General features: G+C 48.2%; 1 long non-coding RNA gene across 1 annotated transcript; it reads left to right on the plus strand.

Moving 5' to 3' along the window:
- Positions 1-256: 256 nt before the first annotated feature.
- On the plus strand, positions 257-5773 carry LOC144097124 (uncharacterized). The gene is made up of 3 exons (XR_013306910.1): positions 257-404; positions 3253-3310; positions 5537-5773. It is a non-coding gene; the product is annotated as an uncharacterized LOC144097124 (long non-coding RNA).
- The last annotated feature ends 7831 nt before the right edge of the window (positions 5774-13604 follow it).

The raw sequence follows: 13604 nt of genomic DNA on the forward strand, positions 1-13604 counted from the left end.
TGTATGAAATGCACTGTTGCCAAGCAGGAATTAAAAAAGTTCGCGCAGTGATCGGCTCCTGCTTTCGGTACAGAGTAGGTGAATTAGCATACACCTAGAGAACTGCCGAAATTTTGGGTTAAGTATTAGATCCATAGTGCTTCCGTTTATCGTGCTGTAACACGCCAAGATAATTCACGCCATAATGGAGGCAGTGCTTCAGTAAGCTCTTTGTAATTAAATGTATGTAGTACCGCATCTTAAATACCTTGGTTGGATATAAAACACGCCACATTAACGAATGTTTAAAACCCTCGCTTTCATAATACTGACATTTCTTTCACAGCACAATCGGCAAAGAGAATCTAAATGAAGCGTTCCATCGCTTTTCTCCTCCTCATGGCTACTTTATTCTCAGCATACGAGTGAGTAGAACAGTTCATGTTTTATCGCACAATCTTGTTCGGCTTCCGCCAAAAACAGCTTAAATAAACTTTAAGGTCAAATGTAATTTTGCCTGCATCAATAGGGTACCGCATTAAAAGGGCAGAGACGAGTCTCACCAAAAATGGAGCTTTTATAACTTAGATAAGATCCAAAAAACGAAATATTGATGTCGCCATCACTGGTAAAATTTGCAACTAATGGGCAAGTGTCGATTCCGATTTGTGGGCGCAGGTCCAAAAGATACGCTGCAGAACCATTTACTTGAAGGAAGGTGGCAACTCGTCTTTTTTGCAAACGACGTTTTGATTTTAATCGAATGAAGGCAAAATTTTAAATCCAATTTTGTCGCCAGCAAATGTGACTTGCGGTTCTGGACAAACCTCAAAATAGCCAGAAAGTGGCCCGGAATCAGTTTTTAATGAAAACAGTAACTGGATGATGTTGTTCTTGGCATTCCTTTAGGCTGAAGTAAAATCAACTCTAGTGTTCCATTGGCCTAAGCAATCCTTAATAGTTCACTCACCAAATGTGCTCAGCTATAAGCTAGTCGTCCGAAGAGGAAACAGTCGGGATCTAGGAAATATACTGCAGTCGGTACGGGTAAAAACTTCACTCTTAACTGAGGAACTCTTGACGCACCTCGATATACGAAAAATAATCTTGCCTGTCTGCAGTTTTTTACTCTTTTGGGGAAGGACGCAGCATATCTTGAACATGTTGAACTTATCTTCTTGCGGTTCCTTCATTTCTCTTCTTTCAATTTGTTGATATAACTGGCTTTTTCAGCTTTGTGTGGCGCTTTTTTACATTTCAAGCCGTTTCCGGCCTCTAAAATTTATGCTTCCGCTTCAACATAACAAACGTGAGATTAGAGACTGTGCTCTGTATCTCTGTCTGCGTTTTCTAAGTTTTGTTGCGTCTTTTAGATGTAGCTAAGGACGAGCCCAACTTCCCACATACGCGCTCTAGTCAACTGTAGGATACTTACCTGCCGTCACTGCTAAGGATGGCAGTGTTATGCTTTTAAGTATGTGTTTTCTCGAGGCGTGCATAAAGGCGTGCAAGACTACATTCGTGCCTGGCAATGCATGGAACGATGCTCTAGGCTGCCCTTCATTGTGTCAGTGCGTACGATTTCTGAGCTGAGAAGTCAATGAACCTAAGAAAATGCCAACAGAAAAACTTGCCGATACGCCTTTGGCACGTGCCTGATAATTTATAAGTATCCAAAGCGGATCTACAGCAAGCACCGTCACAAGTTTGCTGAGGCTTTGTTTACGATATACTTCAGACCCGAAGGTGGCTATAGAAGAGGGTAGGAAATACACAAAACTGACGAAACAAAAAGAAGAATACTGTGCAGAGTAATTATACAAAAACGCTTAATAAAGAATGGCGCCTTCTTCCCCGCCTTGTTTCGTCTTTGTACGCGTGGCACGATGGAAAGGTGGTAATGTGCGTAAAATGTAACTGCATGTCATCGCGTGCGTGAAAAATTGTTACCTAGGAACGGTGACCGGCTTTCCCGCGATGCTAGCTCTCAGACAAAGACAGATAGGCGTGGATAGAAAGAGAGAAAAACACAAACATATGAATGGATGGGTGGACGGACGGAAGAATAGATAGGCGAATGAATAACGAAAGAACCTCTTGAGAACAGCGCCCGCCTAACTCAAAGACCGGGGCCTAGCACAGACCGACGACTGGAAACTCTGCCAAGCTCCAGGAACATTAAATTTCCTCGTTTTTATACTAAGCTCAGCGTCATCTATCAATCTCGGCGTGAGGACCGCACAAGGCGTGGCTAGGCACAAACCTGGACTCTACTCTGAGATCCACGCAAGTGGCAAGCCGCTCACCGTGTCCCCGCTTGATCACAACCGTGGGTGGAGTCCCGCATTGTGCAAGAAATAATGCAGGGCCCATGATGAGTAGAGGGTTTACCAGTTGACTACTGAGGCAACCGCAGCGCCTGGCTTCCCACTAGCCGCGTCCAGTAGGCGACCTTTTCGGGATCCATTTTTTCGGAGCATCTTTAGGAGAATCCTTATAGAGAAAAGCCTACTGAAATTAATACAGGCTTACGTCTTTAGTCGAGTGTGCTATGCCACAGCCTTCCTAAATCTAAGAGCGGACGAAAAGAGGAAAATGGATTTCTTCGGCGGTGGCGGCTGAGTGACGTCATAGCTGGCATATGTTTTCTCCTCGGTTCAAGGTGAAACTAGCGTACACGGCGAAGAAGCTAAGCAGGGGAGTAGTAAGGCTTCCGCTTAGAAACGTATCGCGAAAATGTGCTATTTCGTTGAGTACAAAGCGCGAGCAATATTTGTAGGTTGTTGGTGGCTGCGCGGATAAAGACGCCTGTGTACACGTATGGGCTGAAGGTGGCTTGTGTAGCCCAGATGTGTCTAAAATGGGGTCTGTTGTCATGGAGAGCCTAGTGTGAGCGGCGAGTGAATTCAGGGGTGGAAGGCACCAGCCCTGATAGTGCCACCATAGGAATTTCGCTTTTGCCACGTCGGAGCTTCCAACATGGCGTTTGTACTTCTGCAAGGCAGGACGCCATTGTGAAAGAAAACTTCTGATTGCAGTAACATTATGTGTCTTTTGGAGTGTCACGTGACATCATGCTGGGACCTGCAAATTAAGGTTGTCCGCAATTGGAGCAATGAACTGGAATGGTAACATTTCACGGTGGAATATTTTATTATCATGATTTGGCACAGAGAAGACTCTTTAATATAAATTCAGGAACCACGCATAGCAATATCCCATACTACATGAACACGGGAGTTTAATTTTTCTTCATGGGGACTTTATTTTCAGTGCTGGACTTCCTCCACGGCTAGGTTTCAAAATGATGCACTTTGCCTGTACCTACTCGGTAAGCATCATTAGTATGATCTGCTCTCAAAATCAACCGTGGCATATGTAGCTATCGGCACTTCTACTAAAGTGTCTGAATGACCATGATAACGGAAAGCTTTCTCTAAGAATTCTACTTCTCCGATGAAGCGGTGGTCCCGGGTTCGAACACCGGACCAGGACGAACTGCGAAGTTTCTGAGAAAGTTGCACAGCTTTCGTCTGCAGCCGTATGCCTGCGCTTGGGTGGATGCCAATGAGTAATTTTTTCTTATTGAGAATATAGAATGAACGCGCTTGGACGCTGGCCGCAAACGGGCTGCTATCAACGATTACGCAGATTACAAGATCGCAATTTATTCGCTGGCATTAAGACAACATAGTCGAGGCCTATGAGCACTGCGCGCTACCGAAGCTGTCGCTAAAATTCCGTTCACAGGTCCTTACCGTTCTGGCAATTAAAAAAAATGTTTTGCCTTTATTGGGACAGAACTTTGGGGCTTTGTGATGAACTCTCCATGCAACCTAAATATAGATGTCCATAAAAGAGAAAATGAATGGGGCATCAATTTTTAGTGCATCTCTATGGATGCCGGGTACGTTACCTCTGGCTCAAGACTTCATTTTTTCATGCATGCGTTCTTGCTCTTGCCTCCTGTGGTCACAATATTTCCCAACATGCTCTCTTGTGGGTTGCCCATTTAGCAAGAAAATATAGCTGATGCAAAGACTACAGTGTCTTGTAAACGAAGCTCCCCGAAGCACTATAAGTTCTGAGCAATTAAAACCCTTTGACCGATATACTGAAAAAAGGAAGTTTTAGACTTGTGGTCGGCGTCTCGGCGACAGTTTTCTATGATATAACATGACGTCATTATTTGCTCTTAGACACTATAGATACGAAAAGGTGTTGCTATAGTGAGCACAGATGAAGCGGAGTGAAGTGACAAGAAAGTTTGGCGATAGGAGAAATGTGTTCTTATGGTTTTTGGAGCGAAAAGCTCTGATTCTCGTATACAAAGCTGGAGGTCAAATGACGCTTGGATTTGACCTCTAACCGGAGGCTGGCCGCAGGCGTGGCTGTGAAGTCATACCACGTGACTTGTCGCAGCTTTACGTTAGCGCTCGTTCCGCCGGTGCTCCGACTGCCGCTCCGACCGCTCGCTCTCGCCAGTTGTGTCACGTGACTAACCACGTGGTTCGCTCTTGGTGATTAAAGGCCAGCGCTCGCCGCCTAGAAACCGCAGAGACATGGAGCCAGAACCGGTCACCGGGACGAAATCTTTGACTGAGGATTAGAGGCGCCTGACTGTTTCTGGCGCTCCCTACGGCAGAGAGCGTCACGAAGCCGCGTTGGCTATAGAGATAAGTCACGAAAGCAGGCTTCCCGGGATTGATGAAATCGATGAAGAACGGCAGGCACGTTTGAAGAAGCAGCGGCGCAGGCAATAAGAGTATGGCAAGCGTAGAAGGGCAGCGGATGCTGCCAACGTCGTCGCGTCGACACTATGCCACTAGTTCGGTTACCTTTCGCTCCGTATAACCCTGCTCAGCCGAGTAGAGCCACAGCCATTTATTTTCACGGTGCTTCCACAATGGTATAAAATGAACAAGTACATTTGGGGAAACTCTCACCTGAGCCGTTTGGCAAGAGAACGCACTTGTAGCGGCCTTTTTGCTACGGCATGCCAGCGGAGTGAATAGCTTCAGAAAGGAAGAGATGTGGCGCTAATACCGATCCATCAACATTAAATTTCTGTTGCGCAGATACTGAAAGCAATAACTTTTCCTACACATACTTGGCGTAAACCAGAGTGAATGCCGCTAGGAGAACGTATACGTCTGAATAAAGTGTAGCGAAATAGCATCGTTTCATAACGGGCACATTAAGTATCGACGATGCTCGAAGTTGCAAGTACTTTATCCAGCAGGGCACATTCTGTGGTGTATTGAGAAACAGTGCGTGCTTTTTTTTTGCTGGCTTACAGTCTACCATTTGCTGAGGCAACTAAAGGGGTGCTGCTTTGAAGAAATTCCCACGGCACGGCACACAATACGCTATTGAAGCAATGCATGCCTATCCCCGTTCCTACAAAAGATGGTTTTAATTCAATGAGGGCGCTGATGGGGTTGTATATTTCAGAAAGCTACTCAATCTGCAGTAACAAATCCCATGTTGTTAAAAAGATGATTATATGCCGATGATGCTATCGTAATGCAGTGATATTTCTCCTCCTTCAATACAGTGCTTCCGAAGACGAGCTGGGCAAACGTGTGGTACAAACTGCACTTGCTACCCGCAAAGGGCGAACCCTAATACCCTGGTTTGCCTGGCGAATGGTGCCCGGTTGCCATACAGCGTGAGGCATCGCCTGGCGCCACTGTACCGACGCCCGTATTATTAGCTTTTGTCGCCTGCAGTGCAAACCTCGGGCGTCTCATGTAATTTTCAGGAAAGTCCAGTAAAGATTTGCACATTGCAACCAGAGAATTGTGCTGAAAGATAAAACTCACTTTCATATACGCACGTAATCACACAGAGACATCGGAGATACCAAATTTATTTCAGGTATGTCTCGGAACTGCAAGAAGACTCGCAGTTGAGCTGCCAAAATTAGTTTTCTGATATCAAAACACTTTGTCGCACTATGCCTAGTTTAAAGCTTATCATGTTTCGACACTTTCGTGGAGGTTTTGTTGCTGTCAAGATTATGAGTGTGATTGTATTCCTCGTATTCTGTGATTTTTATGCAGCAACGAGCTATGTAATGGCAGTGGCCGAAGTAATAATCTTGAAAACAGCGCGAAAGAGACGAGAAAGACAGACAACACACCATACAATCCTGAGTTGTGTGGCGAATGGTGCCCGGTTGCCATATAGCGTGGCCCATCACAGTAGTCCCCAGATGCGACGCCCGTATTATTATCGTTTAAAGCCTGGACAGACTGATGTAATTCAAAGCAAAATAGAATAAAAGTTTTAACGTCGAAACGAGAGATTGTTATTGAAAGGAAACAATTCGTATTTATAGCCGCACGCTATGACACAGAGACTTTGAAGAAAGGAGTTTATTTTAAAAATTTTTGGGTACAGCAAGCAAGCTGGAAGTGGAGCTGTCGAAATGAAAGGTATTATCTCTGCATTCCTGCCGGGACATCATCAGTTGCCGCACTACAGCTCAGCAGAAACTTGAACACATTTCGATGCTTTCGTGGTGCTTTTGTTGGCGCGAAGGTTTGAAGTTCACAAAAATATTTGCAACATTCTATACAAAGTCTATAGAAAAATGTGCATGCGACATCTTAAAAACCAGTTGAAAGTCTATTGTGTATATGCTTCTTAGTAACAACCTACCAACCGTCGGCCGACAATTGGCCACCAATGTTAATAAGAATCATGTTCATAGCAACAGCATGCTTCCTATGATCGACTTTTGACAGTCGGTTTAATGACAACCTATGAACCGCCTTCCGGTAATTGGCCCCTGCCATTTCAAATGATCATGTTTATAGAAAGTATATATACAGCCTAAAACTGACTTACTGACAGTTTGTCTTGCGACACCCTTTCAACAGTAGTTCCATCGGACTTCTAAACACCACACAGAAGGTATTATTAGGCTGTAAAGAGTATCTAAAACTCGTCTCATGCTCTGTCCATATCTTAGGCACAATGACAAAAGCCTCGTGTAAACAAGAACGAAATTATTAGTTTAGTAAAGGATGCAAAAATCATAAAATGCTGCATGCAGTTTCCACATTTAAAGAGACACTTCATTTTCACTTTGCAAAGTTTGGAGCAGGCTTGGGTAGTGGACGCCTTAGGACAGTTTTGCCATATATCAGCGGATAGTGGATGGACCAAAGGGGGAACACGGAGGCACTAACTACCAGCACAATACATTTCCGAAGAAACTTGTAATTTTATTTATATTCTACTATTTAACAGTAATACACGTGAGACCAAGGTAATCTCTCGAAGAGAAGAACTTTTAACAAGGAAATATCAGAGTGCACTCTCAGCCTAATTTCAGTCGTTAATACTACTTGTATTGGCCTTGCCCTAGAAACAGTGTATCAGCTCCCAATACACTGCAAAAAATAGCAAGCCCACTACCACACAGACTTGCATATCTGTGACGATTCCCCAAGGCAGCAGACGCCAAGGACACCGCAGGCGCCTCCTCAGCGGTACCCAGCTGCACGGGGGAAAGGGAAAAGATAATAAACGCTCCCCCGCTTTTCAAGGAGCGGGCGGGGCCAGTCTGACTCCCGCCAGCAACGTGTACTGTCGTTTTACGGGGCGCCCTCGTTAGGGCACGTCGGTGACCCGTTTCGGCATTCGCTTCTAAGCTCACCCCTTTACAATACTATAACAATTCTGGCGACGAGGCAAATGTTTTCCGGCATCGCATCAGCTGCAACCATGCCGACCTACGGAGCATTGGAGCCATTCCACGGGGAAGGAGGAGCCTGGACGGAGTACCTCGAGCGAGCCAAGCTGTTCTTCGACGCCAACAGCGTTCCAGAGAAGTAGAAAAAGTCCGTGTTCCTGACTTACTGCGGGTCCAGTACCTACTCCTTACTACGGAGCCTGCTGACGCCTAAAACTCCAGATCAAGTCTCTATCGACGAGATATTTTCCGTGCTTTCGGGTCACTACATTCCGAAGCCTTCCGTGGTGGTCTGTCGCTTCAGATTCAATAGTCGCTCTCGCCAACTGGAGGTGTCTGTCAGCGACTACACCGCATCACTGAAAAAGCTTTCAGCAAACAGTGAGTACGGCAGCTTCCTTCCTGACATGCTACGGGACAGACTCGTTTGCGGCATTAATGACGCGTCAATGCAACGACGCCTGCTTGAAGAGCCAAACCTGATGTTCGAGTCAGCAGTCAAGCTTCTAATTGCAATGGAGACGGCTAAAAGAGACTCAAGCATGTTGATGCAAGCTCAGGGCATGACCGAAGCGCAAATGAAAGACGATAAGCTGTTATCGCTGTGGAGAGCCGCACTACGCAACAGTATGCCAGCACGCCAAATCCCGGTGCAACGCATGCAGCAAGATTGGGCATCTGGCCAGAGTATGCCGCTCAAAGGCTGGCGACACGAAGCAAAAGAAAGTGTCAAGGAAGCACAGTACGCAAAAGCAAGCAAAGCATCCAGTTGACAGCCTTGAGGACAGTGGAAATCTTCCTGAAATCCAGTCACAGGTCTACGAGACGTGGCAGATGAACAGCGAGAAGACAATTCCTCCGTTTGTAGCAGTTTTGCAAGTCGCAGGCAGGCCTCTTAGAATGGAGCTAGACACGGGGGCCAGTGTCTCCGTAATAGGGGAGACCGCATTCCAACAGCGGTTTCCCGAGCTCTCAGTAGACCCATCAGACGTAATTCTGAAGAGTTATTGCGGAAGACTGACACCCGTGAGGGGCAAGGTTACCGTTTCAGTCCAGTTCGGACGAAGAGAGGCAACACTGCCTTTGTTTGTAGCTCGGGACCAGTGTCCAACCCTTCTCGGACGAAACTGGATCAGTGCGCTTCAGCTCGACCTAAATGACGTCAGATCCGTTGACTCACTTACGAGCGTTAGCGAGCTGCTTACTTGCTACAAAGAAGTATTTTCGGACGGACTAGGAGCATTCAAAGGTGTGAAAGCCAAAATTGTTGTCAAGGAAGATTCACCTCCAAAATTCTTTAAACCACGAACGATTCCTTTTGCATTGCAAGGCAAAGTTGCAGAAGAATTGCAAAGAATGCAACGAGAAGGGGTACTTACACCCGTCAGAACGTCTGAGTGGACAGCCCCAATTGTTCCTGTGCTCAAGCAAGACGGCCGCGTGCGCATATGTGGCGACTTCAAGGTCACAATTAACGGTGCCATAGTGCTGGAAAAATGTCCTGTGTCGCGAGTCGAGGACCTATGGGCGAAACTTTCAGGTGGCAAAAAGTTTACGAGGCTGGACCTGAAAGACGCTTACCAGCAGGTAGAACTTGACACGAGCTCACAGAAGCTAGTGACCATCAATACGCCTCAGGGCCTCTTCCAGTACACCAGACTACCTTTCGGAGTAGCTTCAGCGCCTGCCATATTCCAGAGAGAAATGGAAAATTTGCTACAAGACATGCGCCATGTCACCGTGTACTTTGATGACATCTTGGTAACGGGATTGGACGACGCAGATCACTTGAGCAACGTAGCCAGTGTACTACAGCGTCTACAGGAAGCAGGTCTCAAGCTCAAGCTAGAGAAGTGTTCATTTCTAGCGACAGAAGTTGAGTACCTGGGCCATGTCATAAACGCGGACGGACTAAGGCCAACACCAAAGAAAATAGAAGCTGTCGTGAATGCTCCATGTCTAAGGACGTCAAGCAACTTCAAAGCTACCTTGGACTCATTAATTTTTACAGGCGTTTTCTGCCTAACCTTTCGACAGTTCTCCGGCCCTTGAATCTGCTACTTACAAAAGAAACTCATTGGAAGTGGACAAGCGTAGAGGAACAAGCTTTCAGAGATAGTAAAGTTCTCCTGACTTCTGCGCCGGTACTGCATCATTTCGATTCTTCCAAGCACATCGTTCTCAGTTGCGACGCTTCACCGTACGGAATCGGAGCTGTTCTCGCACACCGAGATGAAACAGGGGAACGTCCCATTGCCTTCGCACTGAGAAGCCTTCTTCCAGCAGAAAAAAATTACAGTCAGCTGGACAAAGAAACCCTTGCCTTAATTTTCGGCGTATCGAGGTTTCATAAGTATCTCTGGGGCCAAGATTTTGAAGTGGTGACTGATCACAAACCGCTTCTGGGACTTCTCGGACAGGACAAGCCTATTCCCGACAAATCATCACCGAGAATGATACGCTGGGCAATTACCCTGTCAGCGTACAAGTACACGCTTGTGTACCGCCCTGGCACCAGCATCAGCAACGCCGACGCGCTGAGCCGACTACCGCTTCCTACAGAGCCAGGCACAGTACCCAAGCCTGCTGATATATTCATGATTGAAAGTGCATATCCTCGACTTCTTTCACCATCCGCCATCGCCAAAGCTACAGATCGTGATCCTGTTATGTCCCGCCTACGACTGGCGCTCCTTACTGGTGAAGAGCTGCCAAGAGGAACTGATTGGACACTATTTCAGAAGAACCGTACAGAGCTTAGTGTTCATGAGAACTGCGTCCTGCGAGGAACACGAGTCGTCGTTCCTAAAGAACTACAAGCAGAAGTTCTTGATCTCCTTCATGAAACTCATCCAGGTGTGGAAAAGATGAAAGCAGTCGCACGGAGCCACATTTGGTGGGAAGGACTAGACAGCAGCATCGCACAGAAAGTGCAACTTTGCAAAATATGTCAAGAACACCAGAGAATGGGACGGAAAGCACAGTCTAATCTGTGGCCGTTTCTGAAGAAACCATGGTCTAGACTGCATGTCGACTTTGGTGGTCCATTTCAAGGACACTACTTTTTCGTCCTAGTCGATGCCTACTCCAAATGGGTAGAGGTGGTTCCCGTTCATGCACCTTAAGCGGACGCCACAATTCGATGCCTGCGAACCATATTTTCCCCACTGATGCGTCGTCGGCAAACCTTGGCTTGACCACGTGATCACAACGTCACCTCACCGGCGGGCTATAAAAGGGGCTGCCTGAATAAATCGTTCCTTCTTGTTGTGTCATTCCTGCGTGATGCTATATTGCAGTGGCGACGAGATAGCGCGCCGGCGCTAGGCGAACTTACGTGCGCAAGAATGAGTGCCGGGCGGCCACCGGAATTCACGGATGCAGAAGGTACGTGGCCTACGTATTGTGTTCGGCTGGAGGCTTACTTCGAAGCCCATAGCATCGCGGAACCAACGAAGAAGCGAGCGCTGCTCATAGCTTCGCTCACAGACAGTGCGGTGCGAGTGGTGCAGGGGCGGTGTCATCCAAAACAAGTGAATGAGCTGAGTTACCAAGAAGTCGTCCAGCATTTGGAAGACCACTATGCTCCGCAAGTTAACGAGATCGCTGCAAGTTATGCTTTCTTCAGGCGCTCGCAAAAAGACGGGGAGTCTGCCCAGGACTTCATTGCGGAAATTAGGCGGCTAGCGGAGAAGTGCAACTTCGGAACGTCACTGGAGCGCATGTTACGGGACAGAATTGTGTGCGGTGTGCAAGATGAAGACGTCCGGCGACACTTACTGACTCAACGGAAGCTTACACTAGAAGAGGCGGAAGACTTTGTTGTCTCGGCACAGAAAGCCTCCCAGAACGCCAAAAGCATGCACTCTTCAGAGCCAGGAGAGGTACATTTTGCCCGTCAAAAGAGTCGTTCATCGAAGCCGCGCCCAAGGCTGGAGAAGTGCGATACATGTGGCAGGTGTGGTGGCGAGTCGCACACCGAGGCGGAATGCAAACACCTTCACGCGGTGTGCTACCGGTGCGACTAAATTGGATGTGGGAGAACCGGTCTGGATGCGCAGTTTCGGAGCAGGTCGCAGGTGGATTCCAGGAGTAGTGCATGGTCAACAGGGCTCCAGGATGGTCTCCGTTGACTCGGAGCAAGGTCTTCAGCGGCGGCACTTGGACCAACTGAGACGTCGGACTGAATCAGAAGACAGAGCCCCTGGAGAAGTTGGCAAGCGGGAACCTGCGGACGACGCTCCGACCACGTCGCAAGATAGCCCAGAAGCATCCGGGACGGAAACTGGCCCGCCTGGTTTTCGAAGATCAACCAGACAGCGACGGCCACCTGTACGCTTTCCTCTTTAAGGGGGGAGAGATGATGCGTCGTCGGCAAACCTTGGCTTGACCACGTGATCACAACGTCACCTCACCGGCGGGCTATAAAAGGGGCTGCCTGAATAAATCGTTCCTTCTTGTTGTGTCATTCCTGCGTGATGCTATATTGCACACACATGGCATTCCAGACATCATTGTCTCCGACAACGGCACCGCATTCACCAGCGAGAAGTACGCTGACTTCCTGAGCACGAACGGCATTCGGCGAATCCTGATCCCACCATACCACCCAGCATCGAACGGAGCAGCGGAACGCGTCGTGCAAACAATTAAGGGAAAACTCAAGAAGGCGGTGCCTAGAGATTTCCAAACAAACATCGACAGGATCCTGCTTTCCTACAGAACAACGCCGCACGCGTTTACTGGGTCCCCTCCCGCTGAGCTCCTCATGGGCAGGCAGCTGCAAACGCCCATTCAGAGAATGCACCCCGGCCTAAGGGCGCATGCGGACTTCAAGCAATTGAAGCAAAAGATGCGCTGCGACAGTAACGCACGCAAAAGCTGTTTGCCTTCGCCCGGCGAGCCCGTCTTTGTTAGAAACTTCCGACCAGGCCCAGCTTGGAGTGCCGGAACGGTTCGCCATCCCACAAGTTCTTCGTCGCTTCAAATCGAACTCGAAGACGGAACGCTGTAGAAAAGGCACGCGGACCACGTGCGACCGCGAAGGACGCCCGGCGTTCTCTCAGACGACGAGGAGCCTCCTCCTGCACTAGCAGCGACAACGGACACGGAACAGCTGTCCCCACCTCGCTGCTCATTAAGCACCGAGCCGTCTACAACAGCTTAGGCGCGGCAACAGCAGTCAAGTGCGGCACCTTTGCACCCCCAGCTTCGCCGGTCTACCCGGGTCCGGAAGCCTGTTATCTACTACGGACTGTCAGGGCTCGTCCCCAGTGCCGTGCAGCAGGCTTCATAACAAAGGGAGGGGTGTGACGATTCCCCAAGGCAGCAGACGCCAAGGACACCGCAGGCGCCTTCTCAGCGGCACCCAGCTGCACGGTGGGAAAGGGAAAAGATAATAAATGCTTCCCCGCTTTTCAAGGAGAGGGGCCAGTCTGACTCCCGCCAGCAACGTGTACTGTAGTTTTACGGGGCGCCCTCGTTAGGGCACGTCGGTGACCCGTTTCGGCATTCGCTTCTAAGCTCATTCCTTTACAATACTATAACAATATCTTTACACAAAAGGTGCTGTTTTTCTCTCACTGATGCGCTGGCTGGTTTGTAAAGCCTGGCTTCAAGCACAAAGTAGTAGCTGCTAAACAATCTTAGCGGACCCAAGAAAGTGACTTCTGTGCCTTTAGCTGAAACAGTGTTGCTATTCTTAATGGTGGTGAGAGAAAACTAATAAACGAGCCTTTGCAGTTGCCATTTCATTGTCCTTTTCGCCTTTTCGGGTGATGATACAGAGAACGACGGTCTTCTTTACCACATTTCTTTGCTTAAGGAAGAGGTGCTCGCCAGTGTCCTGCACTACTGCTATGTGCTGTTGGGGACGAGGGGTCCTTGAGTGAGCTGACTCTTTCAGCGCCGCAGGTCCCTT

The sequence above is a fragment of the Amblyomma americanum genome, chromosome 7 (genome assembly GCF_052857255.1).
Source record: "Amblyomma americanum isolate KBUSLIRL-KWMA chromosome 7, ASM5285725v1, whole genome shotgun sequence".
Taxonomy (NCBI): domain Eukaryota; kingdom Metazoa; phylum Arthropoda; class Arachnida; order Ixodida; family Ixodidae; genus Amblyomma; species Amblyomma americanum.